At 37.6% G+C, this 24,446-nt stretch overlaps 1 protein-coding gene and 1 long non-coding RNA gene across 2 annotated transcripts in view; one reads left to right on the forward strand and one right to left on the reverse strand.

Moving 5' to 3' along the window:
- LOC135085330 (uncharacterized) overlaps positions 1 to 24,446 on the reverse strand; it is a 271,536-nt gene that overhangs the window by 68,044 nt on the left and 179,046 nt on the right. The gene's annotated exons all lie outside the window — the stretch shown is intronic.
- The window catches only part of LOC135085302 (uncharacterized), a 29,325-nt gene continuing 25,971 nt past the window's right edge, over positions 21,093 to 24,446 (forward strand). The window contains exon 1 of the mRNA XM_063980083.1: positions 21,093 to 21,126. The gene's annotated coding sequence lies outside the window, so the exon portion shown is untranslated. The remainder of the gene's footprint in view (positions 21,127 to 24,446) is intronic.

Genomic DNA, 24,446 nt, shown 5'->3' on the forward strand with positions numbered 1-24,446 from the left:
GGGACAAAACCGAATCCCGAATTCGGACGGATCTGTTTCTATGGTGCACTGCAAACGGGATGTTTGTTTAACGCGATCCTGCAAAAATAACTTAGCAGTAAATTATATTAAAGAGGGGGTCGTGCTGCAATGCAGAATAAATTAATGACCTCATGATGAAGAAGCTCGGTTTTCACGCGGGCAAAATCGCGGCCAGAGACTTCTTAAAACAAGTAATTTTAATGTCAGCTCTAAAAATCATTCGCTCTAAGCTGTCATAATTTATCGGACAATATGCAGGTGTTCAGCAGACGATAAATATTATAATAAATTATCACCATACTTAGTTGCGATCAGCATGATTTTAATAATGACTTGTGTACTTTCACATTCTCACGTCTAGAAACTGGACCGCAAACTACAAAACTTCGAACTCCTCCTATGTTCTTCTGATTAGTTTCGTTGCGGGTCTAATGACATTTAACTTTCCCCCGGGACAAACTTGACCTTCACTGGTTGGGTTGAGCGGTCAAGCTGTAGATCCTGGCTACACATGAGTTGCAGCGGTGGGAACGAGAGGTGGGAATAGTCCCATTTGGACCGCAAAGAAAAAGGGCCGGTTAGAAAATTTTCTATACCAAACATAGCTTTTTATGGAGGTAAGTAAATTGGCTTTAGGATAATTTACAAGCCGGATCATTGCTGTAAAAATCAAAATATTTATAAGTCGGCCCTTTTCAGGGCACTTATACACGTCACTAATATAGCTTGCCCTACCACCACTTCGGGACAACATCGGCTGGTGCGGAGAAGAAGTGGCGGAAGAAACTCAGTCACCTTTGCCAGGCTCTTTTTGAATCAATAGATAATTTTAATCATAGGTCAAAGAATTAGACTATCTAAAATATATTTTTGCAATCGTCGGAGCAATATTTAAGCCTTATGCAAGTACAAATGCCTCAGACTGATAATTCTCTGATTTACGAATGCAGTGCGTAATTATTTTAACGATAAATCCGAGATAATTAGGTACTTATGATTATTTGGGTAGTTGCCTCAGTAACTACACTTGGCGTCAAAGAAATAAATAAATAATAAATAAATAAATATCCTTGGACATTTAACACTGCGCCGCTAGCCCCAAACTAAGCAAAGCTTGTACTATGGGTACTAGACAACGGATATAAACATACTTAAATACTTTTTTTTTGTAAATCGCTCCTTCCACAACAATAACTTTAAAGATTTTCTTCTGATACAATCTTGGTGGTACCAATTAAATATTGGTGGGAAGTGAGGATGCACTTTCAAAGTGCTGATCGCGGGACGTGCGATTTTTTTGACGCCGAGTGTAGTAACCCAAATTTTCTACAAACTCATATATTTTTGGGGGACTAGACTATTATTGATTTATTTTTAGAGTCCATAGAAACAAAGGCCAAATCTTACGAAACGGTCATCAAACATGCAGGTGTTGTGTTATCACTGATAACATTATCAGTATTACGAATCCGATTTGTAAGAATTATGACTGTAGACTGCGTGGATAATTAATTATGATCATGTTCTTCAATTCTTGTCTCCAAAAAGGCTGAAAGGACTCTGTTGCCAACCATGATTTTATAAAACTTATTTGCTGTGCCCGCGACTTCGTACGCGTGAAAATAGTTTGAATAATGTTTCCCGTTTTTGCAACATTTTTCTTTACTGCTTCGCCCCTATTGCCTGTAGGGTGATGTCTTGTTGATGTCTTGCTGTAGCCTTCCTCGATAAATGACCATACAAAAATATTTTTTCAAATCGGACCAGAGTTCCTGAGATTAGCGCGTTCAAACAAACAAACTCTTCAGATTTTTAATCTATAAAAGCGAAAGGTCACTGATTGACTCACTCACTCATCGCGAAATCTCAGAAACTACAAGTGCTAGGTGTCTCAAATTTTGCATGGGGTTCCTTTTAGAACGTAGGTGCTCACTAAGACGGAATTTTGAAAAATTCAATCCTTGGGAGTAAAACGGGATCCACGCGTACGAAGTCGCGGGCGGCCGCTAGTATCATAGATGTGCTGTATAATACAGATTATGAACCCTCGCGAGCAGTCTTACAGAAGGCACAGACAGTTTTTGTTGGAAAACCAACCCTATTACGACTACAAAGGAGTTGCTGCTGTGGTTAGCATATCATGCTGTCCTGTAACCAAATTCTAACGAAATTTAACTAACCCTGTTATGCTACAGCATTCTTGGGCATGTTCCTCAACCCTCACGCACGCTGAACGATCTCCGATCCATATCGGTAGCACGCGATAGAGAACAAAAGGTTCTAGTGAGGGGATGAGGTCGATAACATTTGTTATCGAGGTTCAGTCATCTTTGAATTTCAGGGGAACTTTGAACAGTAAACAATTCATGCACAAGGTACAGTTTCAGCCAAATGACGTCCACTGTTGGACAAAGGCCTCCCTCAAGGATTTCATTACAGTATGTACATTGTACATGTAAATTACCTACAGAAATTCTTACTTAACAGGTGACTGAACAACTTTGAACCGTAAAAAAACAATGCACGCAGCTATAATGCGCTGATCATCCTGCTCACCCTGCTCTTGAGAGAGCAGGATGTCGAGTTTGCCGCGCGAGCCCGTTCGCCCAGTGTGGACGCACCATATTAATAAGAAGAATCCTGAATCCAGTCAATAGGCTAGTTTCCTAAAAAAATTTTTTTAGTCCGTCATGTTCAATATCAAAAAATATTGGACACATATTTTTATTTGTCAATCTAACAAATAATTACATAGTTATGGTGCGTTGAAGTTCCGCACGACGTCACAACGTGCGGCATTTCTATGCACGCATTGACGTCACGGGCCTCTTCTTATGAACTTTGGCGCGCTTTATCTCTTTAAATTTTCATTAGTTTGAAAATGTGAAAAATACCTACGTGTAAAGTATTTTTTGATAAGTTAACTGACGGACTAATTAAAACTCTTGCTTTTTGACCCAGGAAACATCCCTATTGATTGGTGGTGTCATCAACATGCGATGACATGCGAGTAAATCGAAGCATGAAACAAAAGAAAACTTTTAACGACGCTTTATCGATAAGAAATCGTTTATGTGTCCCATCCCTACCGTATTGAAGATTAATAAATAGCTCCTTACATGAGCGGACGACCTTCAGAAGCGTGCGTGCTCGGGTTATAGCTTATAATACAAGTTAACCGTCGAATACCAATTAAAGTGCTAGCTAGGAACGCGGGTTCGGCTGTAGGTACCACAGAACATAAAAAATATACGATGTAAGTAACATAAAAAATACAGGCATGAAATCGATACTATTAGCTTACTTAGGCCCAGAACACATGTCATGGTGAAACGCAACTGCAACGAACGTCATGTGTGGTCTCTCAACGGACGCTATGGCAGAAACTTAGCTAGATGGATAGTCTTCATACAAACGCTTCGTCAAGAGTGAGGCAAAAATCTTATGTCATTAATGTCAATTTTGTTGGGGAGTGTAGACAGTGACGGCGATTTTCCCGAAAGTAGGGAAATTTTTTAATACGTTTTTAATTATTTTATAATTAACAAAAACAAAACGCATCATGTACTTACGTATTTATTGAATTCAAAGTACCTACCTAATTAACTACAATAAGATAGGTAAATCGACTTAAAAGTCTCGATTTCATAAAAAAGGAAGTGTATTTGTACGGTGAACAATTGGGAAATAAATTTTCTTATTAGTACTGGTATCATTCCCGTATTTAATTTTTGAAAGCCAAATTCAAGCAAAATACGCGTCGAATCGTAGTACTTACTTATGAAATGTAACACTGGTCACTTTCTTTCGTTTTTCTAATGTATTTAGACACCCTTTCACAGCACAAACCGTCTTAATTAATTAAAAGTCGTCGGACGTGTTTACCAATTTTTCACTTTGACAGTTCATGTGACGTTTACGAGTGAGCCATTCAGGCTCACTAAAATCTGCCTCACCTTTCATGCACTGACTATCTCTAGGTTTTATTAATCTAAGCTCAAAAGTAACTAGCAGTTGCAGTTTCGTTGCAGTTGCGTTTCACAGTCTGTTCTGGGCCTTAGTAAATCTCAGAATAAATCGTCAATTTTGACATAATTATTATTTCCCATACTGAAACTGTCAATGTGTCAGTCATACCAGGAGTTATTCTCGGATAAAAGTTTGGTCGAATCGGAGTTAAATAAGATAACTACTTACAAAGTATCGAATAAGTACATACTGCTTTCTCTTCCTTTTGATTTTAGTATAAAGTAAGTAGTCTTAGATGCGAACACCATAAATTATCATCATCATCATCACAGATAAATAATACTAGTCATCATCATCTGAAAATCTCCACTGCAGGAGCACGACCCTCTAACACCAGAGGCAAATGGAGGATTTTGTCCTACACTCCCCACGCTGGCCAGACGGGTTGGGGAGGCCTAATTAATATTCGCATAATGTCTCTTAGTTGTAAAATGCTTGATGAATTCCTGATATAAATCATAATAAATACAATCTATCTACGTATTCAAAGATATAAAAAATGATTCTTTAATTTTGCAACAAAAAAAAATGGTATCCAAGTGTCAGTTTCACAAATTGGCGGGAAAAAAGCGCCTCGTTGCACAACAGATTAAAAAACTAAGTAACAAAATAGTTTTAATTCTGTTGTTCGTGTACTGGCCAGTGTTACTTTAGATTTACTCCCGAATTCTAATTTAACGAGAAAGGGTAAGCACGCACATGCCTGAAAACAAGGACGAAGATTAAAAAAACAAAACGCTTACCCATGCTGATTTCCACCTTAAACACATTAGAATAAGGTGGAAATTGATTTGTTTAGCATTAACACTGGTTAAGGCGGAGCGAAACTTTCGACAGTGAAAAGTGGACTTAAATTGTTAGATGATATGGTTGGGAATAGAAAATAAGTGGTAGGAAGAGATTTATTTTTTTAAAAGGCGAAGGAAATGCTTTTCCGTGTTATGTCAAAGGTCAAAAACTTGAGTATGTATGCGGTTAATTTAAGGACTGACGTATTGTAATGTAACTACGAACAATAATTTGAATACAGGAGTTTTCTTTTCAAGCCAAAGCTGTGATTGAAGACAGCTGTGCCATCTTTCTGTAAAATGAAGGGTATATTAGAATCACAGCCACAGATAATAATTTTTTTAATTTTTTTTTATCCACAACGAGGAAGCTCTTGGCCTGTATCTCACCTGAGGCGGAATTGTGTAAAGCAATCGTAATCATTTGACAGTTCATAACGTACGATAAAGTCAGTGGGTCTAGTCAAAATGCCATCGCAAACCAATATGAAGTTTTCACTAATGTCAGTCGCCGCGTCACCAGTAATTCGATTCGATCGGAAAATGGCAGCCAAAATGCACATTGAACCACCAACGACGCGGCGATACAAAAGTTCATTCAAAATCGAATAAAAGTTAAAAAATGTCTATGACTTTGCGATTGTTTTTACTTTTTTTAGCTTTTCTTTTTAAATTTGTTTCTTCCTTCTTTCTGCTCTCTGTTTATGCTTCGCCGTCAAACTAACTGTCAAAACGACATCGCGATACGGATTTGTCAAAACAGCCTTAGGGTGGGTTGCACCATCTTAGTTTAACTTTGACAAACGTCTAAAATCTGTTAAACTCCATACAAAAAACACCGGTTAACGTCATAGTTACGGTCAAAGTTAGGTGGTGCAACTCACCCTATTGGTTTTCGATCGAATCGAAGCTTATCACCGGCCCCCCTAGACAAAACGCACTTTTTGATCGAATCGAAAATCGAATCCGTCAAATTCCATACAAAAAAGGGGCTTTTCGACCACTTTTCGACTGGTTTGCGATTATAATGGCACTTTGTCTAGACCCACTGGGTTTTAGTAATCGCAATGAAAATGGCGGGTGTTGCGATTCGATTCGATTTTGATTGAGTCTTAAATGCATGTTGGCTAAGCCTTTGTATGGGAAATTTCAATCCAGTCTTTCGATTATCGATAGGTAGGGCTTTGCGATTCGATTTTTTGCCGTTTGACTAAGCCTTTTTTGTTATCGACCTCTTTTGCGATTTGTTTATTTGTTTGCGACTGGTTTTGCGATTTTAAAGTGCGTTTTGACTAGACCCGCAGTTATACAAAGCGTTTGACAGAATAATCGTACGTTATGAACTGTCAAATGATAACGATTGCTTTACACAATTCCACCTCTGATGGTAAGTGACGATCAGGCCGAAGGTGGAAGCGAGCTTCACCCGGAATCCTCAACCACGGAGGAACTGGCTATTTTACCTCTAACTGCCGGAACGCAACAATGCTGAAAACATTGTTGTTATGGCGACAGAGTTAGGTAAGATAGCTAGCCAGGCGGACTTGGAACAAGCCCTACCACTACCACCAACCAAACCGAACAGAAAAATCTGCCCCCACTGGGAATCGAACTGGGAATTTTCGTTCCCGTTAACTCTAGTGGTAACTACAATACACCTACACCTACCTACATAACCTGCTTCAGATCCAGCGGTCCCGGGTTCAATTCCCAGTGGTGGCAAAATTTTCTGCTCCGTTAGGTTGGTGGTTAAAAATGCCCAATCGTCTACTATGTATAGTTTTGAAAAAATATCGACTAGACTGACGCCCGTATTCACAAACGATGCTTGCTTAAGTGAAGCAGCAAATCGAACGCACAGCGTTGAATAAAGCTCTGTGATTGGTTCATGTGTCACCCTGTGCGTTCACGCGCACTGTGAGACGTCACAGGAACGTTTGTGAATACGGTGTTAGAAAATACATGGTAGGATTTTTTACCTGCTTTTGCCTTTTACCCCACTGACCTCAGGATACTCGCACCCTTAAGGACGAAGCACACTTATCAACCCGGAAACGGATCGTAATCGTATCAACTCGAGGCGATCATAGGGATGGGCAAACGGAAAAAAAATATCGATATTTATCGTATCGATATTTTTCAAATATATCGATATATATCGCCCAAGAAATATCGATATTTCGATATATCGATATTTTTTTCCCAATTTGCAATTATTTATAAAAATGGTCAAAATTATCTAAATTTTAAAGAAAACACAAATGTCGCTGTTTCAACTCAAGTTGTAATATTTCAATTTATTTTTTCGAATGAGCAATTAAACATTGACAAAAAAACATTATTCAAACCAGTATTTGTCTGATATTGACATCAGGAGCACTCTTTGTTTGATGTGTTCTCCTGTAAGTCTGCTCCTATCATTTGGCACAGCCAAATGGTAGCGCATTTTCTTACATAACTTTTCAATTCCTATCATTGGAGGTCCGAAAATATTTCTCATACAATTTGATACCATAATGATCATTCTTCATAAAAAATTTAAAACCTACATATTTAAAAACATAATCATTGATATTCATAATATCACTAATCATACACTTAGTTTTTACTAATATTTGTTTTCATATATTTTTCTATACTAATGATCGAAACTCATAATCATTCGAATAAATAACTATAATATTCATAAATGTGATGCATCCTAATATTTGTTTTCATAAATTTATTACTCATAAGTGTATTTATCCATATTATTGAAAATCATGATGTCTATATTCGTATTAAATCGTATTTTAACGTTTAATTAATTTGAAATGGTCCAAAACAGGCAATATTTTGTGCCACAAAACTAACGTGACAGAAACGAATCGCTGCAAAACCGACTCCACGTAGTCTTGTCTGCCCTACCCCTAGAGTGTAATTTAAAAACCGGAGGCGCGGAGGGAGGGCAGCCCTCGCCCGCTGTAACGAGGCTCAGGCGCCCGGGTGAGCTGGAGCGGCTGAGGCTGGTCGCCGAGGCGCCGAAGGCGCCGATGGCGATCCAAAAAGCCGAAGCTGCGGAAGCAAGCGTGGGTGCCTGAGCCTCGTTACGCAAGGGCGGAAGGGCTGCACATCCCGCAGCGCCGGAGACGAGGAGATACCAATGCATGCTGCATGCTTGCTTTCATGCTGCATGCTCTGCATGCTTATCTACTCTATTAAATTATATATGATTTTTTTAAAGATACGAGTATGTCTGTTATAAAGTAAATTATTCTGAAAAACAACATTATGAGTTGAAGTATGTTCTTAGTAACAACATTATAAATTAAAACAATATGATCAATGAATGTTATGAAGAAAAAAGATCTAAAAATAAAAATTATGTATTTTAAATGGTTCTTGGTAGTAACAGTATTGATAAAAAAATTATGATTACTAACTGTTATGAGCTCCGATGGTAGTAATAAAAATGTATGAATAAAAAAAGTATGAAAAATAAAATTATGAAGAGAGATTATTATGAACACAAATCGGTAGTAAGACAAAGAATAGGATTTAGAATTTTATGTGAGCCAATATAGAACCCAGCCAAATTTACCACTGAAGCTACCCTTTCAGATGACACTGAAGATGCCTGACATATCAAATATTTAAGAGCAATATCCGAGAGAACCGGCGTGAAGTTTGAAGCAAAGATACTAAACCCATACAGCTTACTGCATATTTACTAAATATAAGAAATCGGATTGGTCAAAAACATAAATGATGTGACGCATGAGCAGACAGCAGAGCTTTAAAAATATTAAAATATATCGATTTTGATATCTGAAAATAAATATCGAAAATTGATATATCGCCGGAAAAAATATCGCTAATTTATATCGATATTTTTCTGAAAAAATATCGATATTTTGATATATCGATATTTTTTACCCAATCCTAGGCGATCAGTATTCTTTGAAACTCCGTACTGCAATCAAGTGGCAGTGGGCGGGGCACGTAGCTTATAGAGACGATGGCCGTTGGGGCAGGAAAGTTCTCGAGTAGCGACCACGGGCTGGAAGACGTAGCGTGGGCAGGCCTCCTACTAGGTGGACCGACGATCTGGTAAAGGTCGCGGGAAGAGCCTGGATGCGGGCAGCGCAGGACCGTTCATTATGGAAAACCTTGGGGGAGGCCTTTGTCCAGCAGTGGCAGTAGCGGCGTAAGGGGGGGGCGGTGGGGGCGGTCCGCCCCGGGTGCCAAGCATCAGGGGGTGACAAAGTCGCGCAGATTAGTACTCACTGGCGCATCTGCATGGCAAGGACGGTCGTGATGTCATGACAGGGGGGGTGCCATTCTGGGATGCCTTAGGCTATAATTTTAAATATTATGACTGGGTGCCGCCCTGGGTGCCAACCTATGCTACGCCGCCACTGAGCAGTGGACGTCATTTGGCTGAAACGAACGAACTGCAACGCACACATTATAGGTACATACGCACCGTGACATAAACGCCTCGCCTCGCTGTTGACAGCTCGCGAAAGGCGATACGGTGTTGTTCTCTTTCCGGGTTGATAAGTGTGCTATGACCTTTATTGACCTCATTCCTTTAATCCACGGTCGTCCTTGACAGAACTCAATCAAACTAAAAGTTGCCGTCGTTTGTTTATTTACTGACATCCGCCATTTTGCTTTCAGCGCGATTGGAAGTTATTCTTGCACTTGTAGCTTGCAAATAAATGAATGAGATCGACATTGAAGGGTAGTAATACATTTTGCCCGCGGCTTTGCATGCAGATAGCCTGTTATTTAGCTTACTTCCAATACTTCCAAATTTAAATTATTTTATAGCATCTCATAATTATTGAGTAGGTACTAGCCGCCGCCCGCGACTTCGTACGCGTGGAGCCGTGGATCCCGTTTTAGCCCCTTAGGGGTGGAGTTTCATAAAATCCGTTCTTAGTGAGCACCTACGTTCTAAAAGGAACCCCCATGCCAAATTTAAGACTCCTAGCACTTGTAGTTTCTGAAATTTCGTGATGAGTGAGTGAGTCAGTCAATTATTCCACCTTCAGCCTGATCACTTTCCATGGTGAAATGCAGCCCAAGATCTTCAGGGCACTCATACATGTCCGAAATATAGCTTGCGCTACCACCACTACGGGACAATACTATCGGATGGTGCTGAGAAGAAGTGGCGGAAGAAACTCAGTCACCTTTTAAAGATCTTAAAACTATTAAAGCTATGGACTCTAGGTATATGCCCCCGGGACAAAGTTGACCTTCACTGGTTGGGTTATTGGCGGTCAAGCTGTAGATCCTGGCTACACAGGAGTTGCAGCCGTGGGAACGGGAGGTGGGAATCTGGGAATAGTGGCGGTCAAGCTGTAGATCCTGGCTACACAGGAGTTGCAGCCGTGGGAACGGGAGGTGGGAATCTGGGAATAGTGGCGGTCAAGCTGTAGATCCTGGCTACACAGGTGTTGCAGCGGTGGGAGCAATAGGTCGGAATAGTAGTGGTCAAGCTGTAGATCCAGGCTACACAGGAGTTGCAGCGGTGGGAACGAGAGGGGAGAATAGTCCCATCGTTCGTTCGTTCGTTTCAGCCAAATGACGTCCACTGCTGGACAAAGGCCTCCTCCAAGGTTTTCCACAAGGCTCTTCCCGCGACCTTTACCAGATCGTCGGTCCACCTAGTAGGAGGCCTGCCCACGCTACGTCTTCCAACCCGTGGTCGCCACTTGAGAATAGAATAGTCCCATATTAAAGTTCTATTCTATACAAAACCTTGTAGTTAGCAACACGAATTTTTAAAGAAGCGCCCCACTGACCTTTACTGCCTCTGTCTTCGTCCAGTGATAGGGTAATTACCCTTCCAATGTTGCATGCCGATAATGGCAACACTAGAGGGTGGGGGCGCAAAAACAGCGGGTAGGTAGACGCTTTGTTCGTGGATGAAATCTGTATTTTGACAGACTTAACATTTCTGGTTTCAGGAGGTTCTAATTTCATTCGTATGTTGTTCTTTCGTTAAATCTTTTTTTAATGATATGGATAATTTATGATCTTGGGTTGTTTCTTGATTCCATAAGATACGAAATATCAAAATTAGTTCTGTCATCATCATTTCAGCCACAGGACGTCCACTACTGAATATAAGCCTCCCCCAATGATTTCCATATTGACCGATTAGTAGCGGCCTGCATCCAGCGCCTTCCTGCTACTTTTATGAGCTCGTCTAAAAGTAGAAAAATATTGAGGCATTGATTTATTAGGATAAAAACCTTGGGACTTGGCAGTTTTTTTTAATATTCATGTGCCATTTTATAGAACTTTTGTCTACAAAAATGACGTAGAGCCGTAAATGGACACTTTTCTACATTTCAGTTTGAAGTCCTCAGTGATTGAGAATTCCGGGTGAAGCTCGCTTCCTCCTTCGGCCTGATCGTCACTTTCCATCACGTGAGATGCAGGCCAAGAGCTTAACCAAAACAAAAACATAACCCTCCTGGCGCAGTAGGGTTAAAATAGAATTTAAAGTCCCGCGTTCACTCAGGCCATACCGTCTCGTAATAATATGCCTTATTACCTGAATCTGAAGCACCTACTACATGCACCCAACACCTCCATGTTTGAGCCAGGGGAATTAGCATTAGTGAGTGCATACAAAAATGTTTATTAGGCCATTTGTACGCTGCGACTGCAGCGCTTCTGAAAATTCAATCAAAGCTTTCTAAATGTATATATTAGGTACACACAGAGATATAGAGAGATGCCAGTTAAACTTTGGGCTAAATCTCAATTTTTATTATTAACTAGCTTTCCGCCCGCGGCTTCGCCCGTGGTTTTCCCGGAAATTATTCAAATTTTTCGTAAAAACCATTCTTGGACTTCGATCATTAAAAAAAAGCATTGGTAAAATTGGTCCAGTAGGCCTAAGATGCGCGTCGCGATAAGCGGTTATCACGCCATTTTATCGATTTTGCCCATACATTTTGACGTCGATAAAAGTTATCATGGTGTTGTTGAGTTATGCGCTTACCAACACATTTTGCGATTCATTTTTTACTAATCGCAGTTTTATAACCGACCTTATTTTGTTTGCGGAATATGAATAAAATAAACATTATTGTTATTTGTTTCATGTAGCTTGGATTTTAAACCTGTCACAATTAAATTTTGAAGTGAAAATTGTGACAAGTTATCATTTGCAAGTGGAAATATTGCAGTACTTTTCAGGTATTTTTATTTGCTTAGCTAGTCGTAAATATAGGTGTTTTATGTTTTAGTTTTTCTAGACAAGTTTAGTGTTTTTTATTGTTAATTTTATGCAGTTAGGTGTTTTTATTTAATAAATTGGTGTAGGCTTCTATTAGTTATATGTATTTAATTAATTTGGCTGGGTTTTTTACTAGCCAATAAAACCCCAACTGGTTTTTATTGGCGGTCAAGCTGTAGATCCTGGCTACACAGGAGTTGCAGCGGTGGGAACGAGAGGTGGGAATAGTCCCGTTAATAAAACTTAGCCGGAGGGGTTAACGGGGTTATTATTTATTGTGGTTTTTTTTACAAATTACTAAATAGTGACTGAGTTTCTTGCGCTGCGTCTTCTCAGCACGGGCACATTTATTGTCCCGAAGCAGTGGTAGGGTTAATACTGGGACGTGCAAAAGTGCTTTTTAAAAGCCTACTTACAAAAATAAAGAGTTTTATTTAAAAAATGACGATTCTTAGGCTTCTTCGCTGTATTCGACCTTAGTACAGGTAAAACAAAAGTTATTGTACATACGGGCTATAAATAGTGGCTCACCACCTTGCTTTGGGTATTATATGGGGGTGGTTCCCCCCTAATATTATACAGTCGTACAGGGTGTTCGAAGAATTTATGTTTAGTACTGGACTATTTCCACATCACGTTTCCACCACTGCAACTCCTGTGTAGCCAGGATCTACAGCTTGACCGCCATAAAACCCCAACCAATAAAGGTCAAGTTTGTCCCGGGGGAAAGTTAAACTGTCATTGGACCCGCAACGAAATTAATCAGAAGAACATAGGAGGACTTTGAAATTTAGGTTTGACTTCCCTCCTCATTTATGTTTAGTAATATGCACCGTGTGACGTCCACCCACAGGTGGACCGATGACCTCATAAAGGTAGCAGGAAGGCGCTGCAGGCCTACCAACCGGGCGATGTTGGAAGTCATAAGCGATGGGGAGGCCTATGTTCAGCAGTGGACGTCCTGTGGCTGAAATGATGATGATGATGAATTTGAGACACCGTGCTCAAGGTATCCTATACTAGTATTAAAAAGAGACAAGATTTGACTGTTTGTTTGAAAGGAAAACTATTGGACCAATTTAAAAAATTCATTCACTATTAAGAATCCAAAATTTTTCATTTTCACCCCGGACCGCGGAAGCGATAGGACGTGCCGATCCGCGCTGTCCCCACACTTACGAGCGAAAGGGACACAAACAGCGACCGCAATAGTTTTACGAGCTCCGTGCGCTGCGCTTACGTCATCGCGTCGAGCAACATTCGCCGTTCGTACACAGGTTCGTTGCCACAGTGTAGTCTACGGTGCAGTAGTGTCATCGATACAAAATGCCTAATCTTCAGCGCTCACCTCTTGATAAATCGCACAGTGTGTCGGAGTCAGACGTTCACAGGATGGTGTACACCCCTACTGTGGAAACGTCACACATAACTCAACGTGATTCCAAGCGTCGCCGGCTTTCAGAAGGGCACCTCGAGTTGTCCGACCCTGACCTCGACACCGACCCTCAGACTCCAGACATTCGCACTATTATACGAGAGGAGCTGCAAGAAATGCTAGGAGTCCTGCAATCTCAACAAAACTCGCGTTTGGATGTCTTAGAGAAACATATCGCTGATATAAAAGTCCAAAACAATTCAACCCATACGAAAACTTGTGACATTGAGAAATCGATTGAGTTTGTCACAGCAAAGGTGGATGATATTCAGGTCACAATTGGGCGCCTGGAAGAGGAACGGAAACAACTTACATCCCAGATATCGAATATTGAGGGCAAGTGCGATAACTTAGAAAGACTTTCTCGTAAAACCAGTATCCAGATACGAAACGTACCAAGACAACAAGCTGAGAGTAAAGAAATGCTCTTCAATATGATCCAAAAGCTATCGTCTACTATTGGAGTAAATATGGAACCAACCCAGCTACGAGACGTATATCGTTTACCCGCAAAACACGAACAAGCCACTACAGCCATAGTTGCTGAATTTTCTTCAACTCTTCTTCGGTCAAACTTTTTGACGGCTGCGAAGAATTACAAATTGACGGCTAACCGATACAAAACAGAACAACTTAATTCTTCACACATCGGACTTGAAGGTGCCAAGACGGAGATATATCTATCGGAGCATCTAACGCCGCTTGCTTCTCGTTTATATTTTCTTGCACGTGAATTCCGTAAAAGTATGGGATACGACTACTGTTGGACCTCGAACGGACTGGTTTACCTGCGTAAAAAACAAGGTGAGCCTTACATACTAATTAAATCCGAGGATCAAATTCAGGCCTTAAAAAAACAATGACTATCTAGCCAAGCTGGTAATTTAGCACACCAATCAAAGATCGAATTTAACACTAAATTTGTCAAAGTCGTCAACATATCTTATTTTGTTGTCATTTCACATAAAATGAACCTACACGTGTATCTTATTGTTATTGCATATCATATTGCAAATTGTAATTTTATTATCTTTGCAGCTATCATTATTGTAATTCGGGTGACTTCAATGTACAATTATGTTTTGTTTTACAATCCTCATTTATCAAACCAAAAAGTTATTTGTACCAATAACAATGGATAATCATAGCTTATTCGACGAAATAGACAAATCCTGTTCCAGTCTATGTAAACTTATCGAAGACCCCAAATTCCTTGAATCAGATATCAATTCTACACCAACAAATGCAAACAAACTTAACATTATTTCCATTAACATAAGGAGTGTAAACAAAAATTTGGATAGCTTTCTTGTTTACATTGCTACACTAAACATAAATATCCAAATAATAGTACTTTCTGAATGTTGGTGTGACGGAAACTCAGTTCCTCCAATAATTAATGGTTTCAACATTTACTATAGCCAAAGAACTTTTAATCAGAACGATGGAGTAATCATGTATATTCATGAATCTATAAAAGCTACTGTCTATGAACTCGAATTAAGCGAAGCTAATTGTCTTGCTGCTCAAATTTTAAACATGACTGTTTTGGGTATTTATCGACCCTTTTGTTTCAAGAATCCAACTGCCTTTCTTGATTCCTTAGATTTCCATCTAACTAATATTAAAACACGTAACGTTGTCATCACAGGCGATATTAATGTTAATACACTTGATACTTCTAATTCTTATGTCAGAGACTATCTGGAGGTAGTGGGGTCACATGGATTGCAAAATACTATTGATATCCCAACTCATGGACGTACATGTCTGGACCATATCATGTGTAAATTGGACGACTCATTTCAATCCTATGTGTTAATGTCAGATATAACTGATCATTACCCCTTGCTGCTATCCATCTTATCACCACCCACTAAAAATTCTAAAGTTCCCACTTTAACTTCCAGAACAAGAATAAATTATGAATCGCTTGCTAACGAAATAAAAACAGTTGACTGGAATCCTTTTCTGGCTATTACGGACCCTGATCTTGCTGCTGTTACATTAGTAGACTCACTCCAGGAATTGGTGGCCCGTCATTCCAATACGTTTAACATAACCAAAAGAAAAAGACCACTGAAACCATGGATTACAATGGGGGTCGTTAAGTGTTTCCAAAGGAGAAACCGTATGCATTTGTTGGTGAGAAAAAATCCAGATAATATTAGCCTTAAAAATACTTTTATAAAATATCGTAATGTTTGCAATAAACTAGCAAAAGACCTAAAAGCTAATTATTATAGGAACAAGTTCAATCTAAATCACAAAAACAATAAAGGAACTTGGACAGTAGTTAAGGAGTTGTGCAACATCAGAAGAAAACCTTCCCCAGATACTGCTTTGCTTACTTTGTTGCCATCGCCAAGTGAGTCTCTCGATCTTGTTAACTCCTACTTCACTTCCATTGGTGAAGAGCTCGCAACCGATATCATGACCAAACTAAAGACGAATGAGGCTTCGCTAATAAAGCATGCTCAGAGGGATAGGAATATTCACTCAATGTCTATGTATCCAACTGATTTTATTGAAATAGACAAAATAATTTGCAAGCTTAAAACTAACTGCGCACCAGGCTTGGAATCTATTCCCACCGTTATACTAAAAAATTCACATTCTATTCTCTGTTCTATGATAGCCCACCTGTGCAATCTCAGCATTTCCTCTGGGATATTCCCAGCTATATTCAAGAGAGCTGTCGTAGTCCCTATTTATAAAGGTGGTGGGGAGGATTCGGTGTCGAACTATAGGCCAATATCTTTGCTTAGCACACTAAGTAAAATTCTTGAGAAGGTCGTAAACATTCGCCTTACTCATTTTTTAGAAAGTACGGGACAACTAGCGGACAACCAATATGGATTCCGTTCTGGTAGAAATACCGAAGATGCGGTAGTGAAACTGTCCGAGTTGGTTACGAAAAGCCTTGATGCAGGTACTAAGTGTGTTGCTATTTTCCTTGACCTCAAAAAAGCCTTCGATACCGTGTCTATCCCCCTACTGTTACTCAAACTGGAAGACCTTGGGATTCGTGGCGTGGCGCTGGATTGGTTTGGGAATTATCTGAACAATAGAACCCAGACAGTCAGGGTCGCTGATAATTCCAGCTCTAGCTTGCCTATTAACTACGGCGTGCCGCAGGGAAGCACTCTTGGACATACACTCTTCTCAGTTTATATAAACAATCTATGTAAACTTAAAATTGACAATGGTCGCACGCTTGCTTTTGCTGATGACACCGCTTTGGTTTTTGGTGGCGACTCTTGGTCTCTGGTTCGTAAATCGGCTGAAAGTGGTCTAAAAAGCGTTTTGAAGTGGCTAGATAACAACTTACTGACAATCAATGTTCCAAAAACCAAATACATTTGTTTTAGAATTTCCGAAGCCACAAAACCTCCAAACTCTTTTTCTATTGTAGCTCACTCCTCACACTGTACCCTAGACATCAATTCGACGACCTCTTGTGGCTGCCCCTTCCTAAGCCAGACAGACACCCATAGATATCTTGGAGTTATCATTGACAGGAACTTAAACTGGGGACCACACATTTCAATGGTTAGTACCAGAATTCGCAGATTGCTCCACATTTTCAGAAATTTAAGAGATTCAGCTGACGATGATCTCATAACCAAAATTTACTTTGCCCTCTGCCAATCTCTCCTAACATACTGCATACCGGTCTGGGGTGGTGCTGCTAAATCTTACCTCATAGAACTTGAGCGTGCACAGAGAGCTGTAATTAAGGTCATGCGTCGTAAACCGAGGAGATACCCAACAGAAAATCTTTATAAGGAAGCGAGCCTAGTTACTGACTGTAAGACAGTTGTTCTACCTCAACTCGGTTCTACGATACCATAAGACGGTAGATGTTGCAAAACTGCCGCAAAATAAGAGACGTCTGCGTACGCAAGTACCCACTTGCAAAACAAGTTTTGGTCGAAGACAAACGTCTTTCTCTGGGCCTTTTCTATATAGACACTTTAATGATTTATATAAAATTCTAAACATGTGTAGGACAAGCTTGAAGTCAACCCTAAAAACTAAACTTAATGAACTAAATTATTCCGAAACAGAAAGTATTTTGATATGCTGCGAGTAAAATTAATAATTAATTAGTAAAATTGCATAGTACCTAAGTACCCTCATTATTTGTAAATGTGTAAAATTATTTGTAAATGTGTTAAATGTGAATATCTAATGTCTTATATTAAGTATAAGATTGGAAGATTTTAATTTAATTTTATTTAATTTAATTTATTGTAAAGGGGCCGTCCATATATTACGTCATTCTAAATTAGGGGGGGGGGGGGTTGGTCTGCGGATGACGGTAAATGATAGATAGGGGGGGGGGGTGTTTCGAAATTGACGTCATTCTTATTTATTTATTTATAGTTAATTGTTCACGTACAAAAAGATTATTTCTAAAAAGAAATTTCTTCCAGCACACCTAGTAAGTGAGACTGCAAATGTGAGAGGCGGCTAAGGCCCGGTTTTTTGATTCGTAGTTAAAATAACAAATTGTTAAATTTTGCTACTAATGGTTAAATATTAACAAAATGTTAACTGATAGTTTAAAAATGTATTAATAGTCAAGCCAGGCCAGTGTGCCTACCATGAGTTTACGTTAGGTGTGCTCGCTAGCGACTGCGTAAAAAAATGACATTTAAATGTATGACATATTGTGCAGCGCCCCTAGCGGCTAATTTCAAGAAATAAAATCTTCATAGAATTTTTTGACGTATTCGCTAGCGAGCTCACCTAACGTAAACTCATGGTAGGCACACAGTTCATCTCCGCGAGTTTACATCGAAAACAAAACACGCACGATTGCCCCCTACAAGAGTACTATTCGACAAGGCCTCACATACAAGCGAACATTGACTCACGCACGCGTATTCTTGTGTATGATGGAAAAAAATAAAGAAAATGGTGTACTAAATACTGTGCAGTATTTAACTGCCTAAATAATAATAAAAACACAGAATGTACTTTTTTAAGTTGCCTGAAGACACTGAGAGGTAAATAAGTAGTTAATATTATTCATGATAATTCATGCTAAATCATGTATTTCCTCCGCCATTTTCTGCAGATTGGCACCTCACGTCACATCATTTTACCGAAGTCAGCCCTATAGCTTCGGCGCAGTACCGATCACTGACGTTTGTCAACAAAACTTCTGACAAATTTGCTTGACTCTTGAGACAAGCTAAATTACACCATATTGTTAATGACATTGAGCATACATTTTTTTAAATACCTTCGCGAAGTAAAACTTCTGTACGTAGTACTTATTATTATTCTGTGGTCAAGCTAACCATTGTTCGAAAAACATTTTTTTCTGATATTTAACCACTTGTCATTTGACATCTGTCAAATTTGACTATTGGTTATTTTAACTGCGAATCAAAAAACCGGGCCTAAGGCGCGTACAATACTAAAATAACTCATAATAAACATACATAATGCAACATAGATTTACACAAATACAGTAATAACTACAGATAAAATACTCTAACAATAATATTACATATACATAATACTAGCTGCCCGCCCCGGCTTCGCCCGTGGTACTTTCATGTATTATACATACAGTGTGAGTCACGTTAAAGTGGGTGAAACTAGACCTATTTTTATCGACAAAAAAGAGGTCAAAATTTTTTTGAGATTTTTTTAAATTTTTTATAGAATTTTTTTCTTCCAGTTATTTATTGTAAAAAAAGTAAAGAATAACTTTTAAACTAAGAGGTATATCCTGATCAAATAAAAACAGTTATAATGCTAAATAGTAGGCGATACTAAAAAAATACATAAAATACTCAGAAAATGCCAACAAATAATAAAAAATTATACTTTTTGAAAAAAATCTGCTTTTAAATACGTGTTTTTTTTGGTTATTTGATAAATTTCTCCAAAAAATGCCCCTATAACAGGTGGTTTTTGTTACTTTGTATTATTTTCTATCGTATTATCTTTGTAAAACCAAAAATCGCATGTCTCTATCGATATCATAACGTTTGCAATGATCGTTTGAACTAAGCCTCTCCGGGCGCGCCATTCAACGCTTCGTTAACAACGAAACTGAAAATGGGTCTAGATTTGTAATTTTGATAAATACGAGTTAGATTTCAAATAAAAACAAAAGATTTCGAAGTAAAATAAGCATTTTAGTTAAAATTAAAATTGTCCCTACCTGATAATAATGTTGTTGCAGGCCTTTGTTCAAACGATCATAGCAAATGTTGTGATAGGGATAGAGACATGCGATTTTTGGCTTTACAAAGGTAATACGATAGAAAATAATACAAAGTAATAAAAACTACCTGTTATAGGGGCATTTTTTGGAGAAATTTATCAAATAACCAAAAAACCACAAATTTAAAAGCAGATTTTTTTCAAAAAGTTTCATTTTTTATTATTTGTTGGCATTTTCAGGGTATTTTATGTATTTTTTTAGTATCGTTTGTTATTTAGCATTATTACTGTTTTTATTTTATCAGGATATACCTCTTAGTTTAAAAGTTATTACGTTTTCTTTACAATAAGTAATAATAAAATTCTATAAATTAAAAAAAAAAACAAAAAAAAAAATTTGACCCCTTTTTTGTCGATAAAAAAAAGGTCTAGTTTCACCTAATTTCATATGTACACTTTAACGTGACTCACACTGTATAAACCTTCTTTAAGAATCACTCTATCTATTAAAAAAAAAAAGGTGATTCTATAACCAAGTGTTTTAATTTTGTAATGACGTCAATTTTGGGAGAAGGGGGGGGGGGGGTCATTAAGAAATGACGATAGGATGATTGTAGGGGGGGGGGTCTAAAATCTGAAAAAATCGATGACGTAATTTATGGACGGCCCCAAAGGTTATTTCATGCTCAGTAAATTAGGTATATAAACTTTAATAGGTACTTCTTGTATGGGGTGGAGGGTTAATATCCTGAGCAACAGGAATATTCCTAATTCAGGTATTAACCTGCCACAATTTCTTAATTGTTAATAATATTCTTATTGTTTTATATGTATTGTATGTGGTGAGAAATAAACAATTTATTATTATTATTTGCCAAATCCTCCATTTGCCTTTGGCACTTAGAGAGAGTCGTACTTCAACACGAGGAGTTTTCAGCTTCGTTCAATAAACAACTTATGCCCGTTTTAACCATCAATCCCTAATTTAAAGTGACCCCTATTTTAACACTTAACAGGAATTTTGTTTTCATAGGGGTCACTTAAAAATAAGGGATTCATGCCTCATGGTTAAAACGGGTATTAGGGTCCTATTAGTGCCTATATTCGAATCTGAGATTTCTCGAGCTTTCTGCTTACATAGCCGCGAGGCTGAATCTAAGTAGGTAGGAGTTGAAAAAAAGTTTCAACCACAACACGTTCTGCATTAATTTCCATTATCTAACTCTAAAAACTTACTGCATTACAAAGCTCTAACATAAAACGCCTTGGCCACATTTCACGCAGAAAAAAAAGTTTACCGCCCTGCATTTAAATAAAAAAGTTAACATCCTGTATACCAAGAAAACGGCCTTGCGACCGCAAACCTTGGTGCTTGGCCAGTCCCGCGATTACCTCCGTCCCAGCAACACGCATCAGAAACAGTAACTAAATTTAATGTACACTGGTGTGACTAAAAACTAAATTAAACATAAAATTAAAAACCATTGCAAGTCTGTGAAGGCTCTAAATGCGAAATTTAAAAATCGAACTAACGCGAACGCACTGCTTCTGCACTTTTATCTGTGGTTCTTTTTTTTAAAGCTACGCGTTGTTTTCTTTGTCTGGTATCCAGTGATGAAAGAGTTTTTAATCTGTGGCAATTTTTTTTTCTGGTGATTTAAGTAAATCGAGCAAAGATATTAATATGTACTTATTTTATTTGAAAGAAAACAACCAGTGGCGTGATTATGTATTATAATTATTTTAGATGTTTTATTATGTCTTAATTTATTTGTACTTGATTTTAATTATTTTTTTAGTTGTATTTTATTTTAATGTTGACGCATGCCGCCTCGCTGCTTAAATATGCACTTAGCTATAACAGTTTCCTTAATTTACAAAAGCATTATTATTTTATGCTTGTACAATAATAAACTTGGCAGTTGTTCAAAATACGTCATCCAATTGGTGTTTACGTAATTTTAACATACAGAATTATATGAATTAATATAATTTTTATCTGATTTTGATCCGTATTATCATCTCAATAAAGTTCGAAATATGGTGGCAACGTTTCAGCAATCAGCTATGAGGGTAAAGGTTAACGCTCGTCTTACGATAAAAAACTAAAAACCTGTTAATGTATAAAAAAGCTCCATGTATAATTGAAAATTTGCATCAAAATCCGTCCAGTTATTGTTACGTGAAGGAGTCACTAACATCTATTTATCCCCACAAACTTTCGCGTTTTTCTAATACCTACCAGTAGTAAAAGTAACAAATAAAAAATACCTAACTTTCAAAAATTCTGTTTTCAGACCACTTTAGTTACACTTACTTATTTAATATTACCTACTTAAAAAAATTTAATAAGGAGTTGTTATTACTTTTACGTCGCATAAGATAAGTATGATAATTATCGCGAAAATATTTACTGGTAGAGAATGCCACACGGCATCAAGTTCGCCTTTTGTATCGCAATTTTTGTGAGCAATAAAGATTTCAAGTAAAAAATAAATTAATAAAAACTGTTACCAAGTTCCAAAATCATACTTACTAAAACCACAAAGAAAACTACCAATAAATTAGGTGTTACACTCTTACAACTCATGGTAGGTAATTTACATAACAAATTTCATGGATAATGCCATAGATTCTTGAAGAAAAATGGCTGACATGGCCAAAGGAATGGCTAAATAAGTTGTTGCTATAATAATGTGGCATTTTTATAGCTTAATATCAAATAGGTTCATAAAGTAACATTCTAAGCTATTTTTGTGTATGAGAACTGAACGTGTTAACACTAATCCTACTAATATTATAAATGCGAAAGTTTGGATCTCTGGATGTCTCGATGTTTGTTACTCTTTCACGCAAAAAGTAGAAAAAAAGTTGTAACTCTACAATTTTATTGTTTATAACCCATTATAACGGGTATCATTTATGACGATATGTGACAAACTAAATTTCACGCGGGTGAAAAGCTACTTGAACTATATTGGACAGCTGTCAAGAAAATTGAAGGAAAGTCAGTAGAAAACTACTTATATAGGAAAGAATGACGAAACTAGAACACACCAGAATCTATAATAAAAGAAAGTCGTGTTAGTTACACCACTTATAACTCAAGAACGGCTGAACCGATTTAGCTGAAAATTGTCAGGGAGGTAGTTTCGAGCCAGGAGAAGGACATAGTAGGATACTTTTTATCCCGTTCGAAATTAAAAAAAAAAGTCTGCTTATTTATTGCCATTAAGGCGGAACAAAGTTCGCCGGGTCAGCTAGTTTTACATAAAATTAAATCATCTTTTCTTGACTCGTTTTTTTTTTTCAAGAAAAATTACTTACTTTCCTTCGATGACAACCCTAACAATATAAAATGCTTTTACCTACCTAATGAAATTTCCTCTACTTGTAAATTTTTTAGAACGAAATCAAAATCTTTTATAGTAAGAAGTTTTTAATAGTTTCACTGTATCAAAAAAAAATATTTTACTAAAAACACAAAAATTAAGTAAGCAGTCATTGTATTAAGATTTTGGTTTTGTATTTTTTTTTGTAAAAATAACATAGTTTTTTAATATTACAATTTCAATGCAAATTATTTTCAAATTAACTACTTGTCAATTTCTATAGATTCGATCACTTTCAAAACTTTTTATAGGAACGGAAATGAAATTTTATCAAAATAAACGTGGAATTAAAAAAATATGGTTATAATAATAGTATAATAATTATAGCCTTTGCCACAAGTGATAGTAATTTAATTCTTATTTGGCCCTAAAATCTATCTTTTAGTTAGGTACTGGCATAAAAGAAAGTTAATTAACTACGAAAAAGTATGTAATTACAGCGATAGAGAAAATAAAAATTCATTTCCGCTGTTTGAATTTCAAAAAAGTTTCCAAATCGCCGTTCGAAAAAACAAATTTGACAATTCACGGACGTAGTACGTAACGATTGAATTTGCGTCTCGATTTTTATTAATATTTTTAAATAATTTTCACAAAACCCACAATCATGATAATTTTCTATCACCATTTTTCATATTCACAATATAATTAGAATTTTTATTTCGTATTTACGTGGTTTTTTTTTTGTTTCATTACGATCACATATTATAAAAGATTGCTCTAATGTAAAAATGGCGTGTTTTGAGATGTACCGCAAGGAAGCCGCCGCTTTGATCGTGCCGCTTCTGCTGGCCTGGCTGACTGGAGACTCCTCTGAGGCCCTGAGTACCTTCGGAGTCTCTAATACGAAGCCCCCGTCCGCTGTGCCCACGACGCCTCCTGGTAAAGATTTTTTAAATAATGGGACATTTCCACATAGAACGCACTACACACCTTGAGACACCTGAAATGACACTTCCGAATTCACATGGAATCTCACGAATAGTGTGCCATGCTCGAGAACATACTGGTCGGTAACATTTTAGTAGCTTTCCTCAATATTTCTCTCTATGGTAATATTATGGGAAAGCTACTGGAAATATTTCCGACGTAGGCAATGTTCCCGAAAACGGCATCTCTGCTCACGAATGACAACACTTTCAATTTTCAGGTTCAAAATTTTGTCGATGGCTCTTTCGAAAATACTGTCCCATTATGTAAAAAATGTTTACTTCTTGTTGTATGTAAAAAATATACTATGTAAAAAATGTTGCGTCTTGTAAATAATCACGTGTACATACTTTTTACATGCCGTATTGTTTAAACAACTTCTGATGTTTCGTAAAACAACATTTTCAGAGAAAGTATTG

The sequence above is a fragment of the Ostrinia nubilalis genome, chromosome 28, assembly GCF_963855985.1.
Source record: "Ostrinia nubilalis chromosome 28, ilOstNubi1.1, whole genome shotgun sequence".
Classification (NCBI taxonomy): domain Eukaryota; kingdom Metazoa; phylum Arthropoda; class Insecta; order Lepidoptera; family Crambidae; genus Ostrinia; species Ostrinia nubilalis.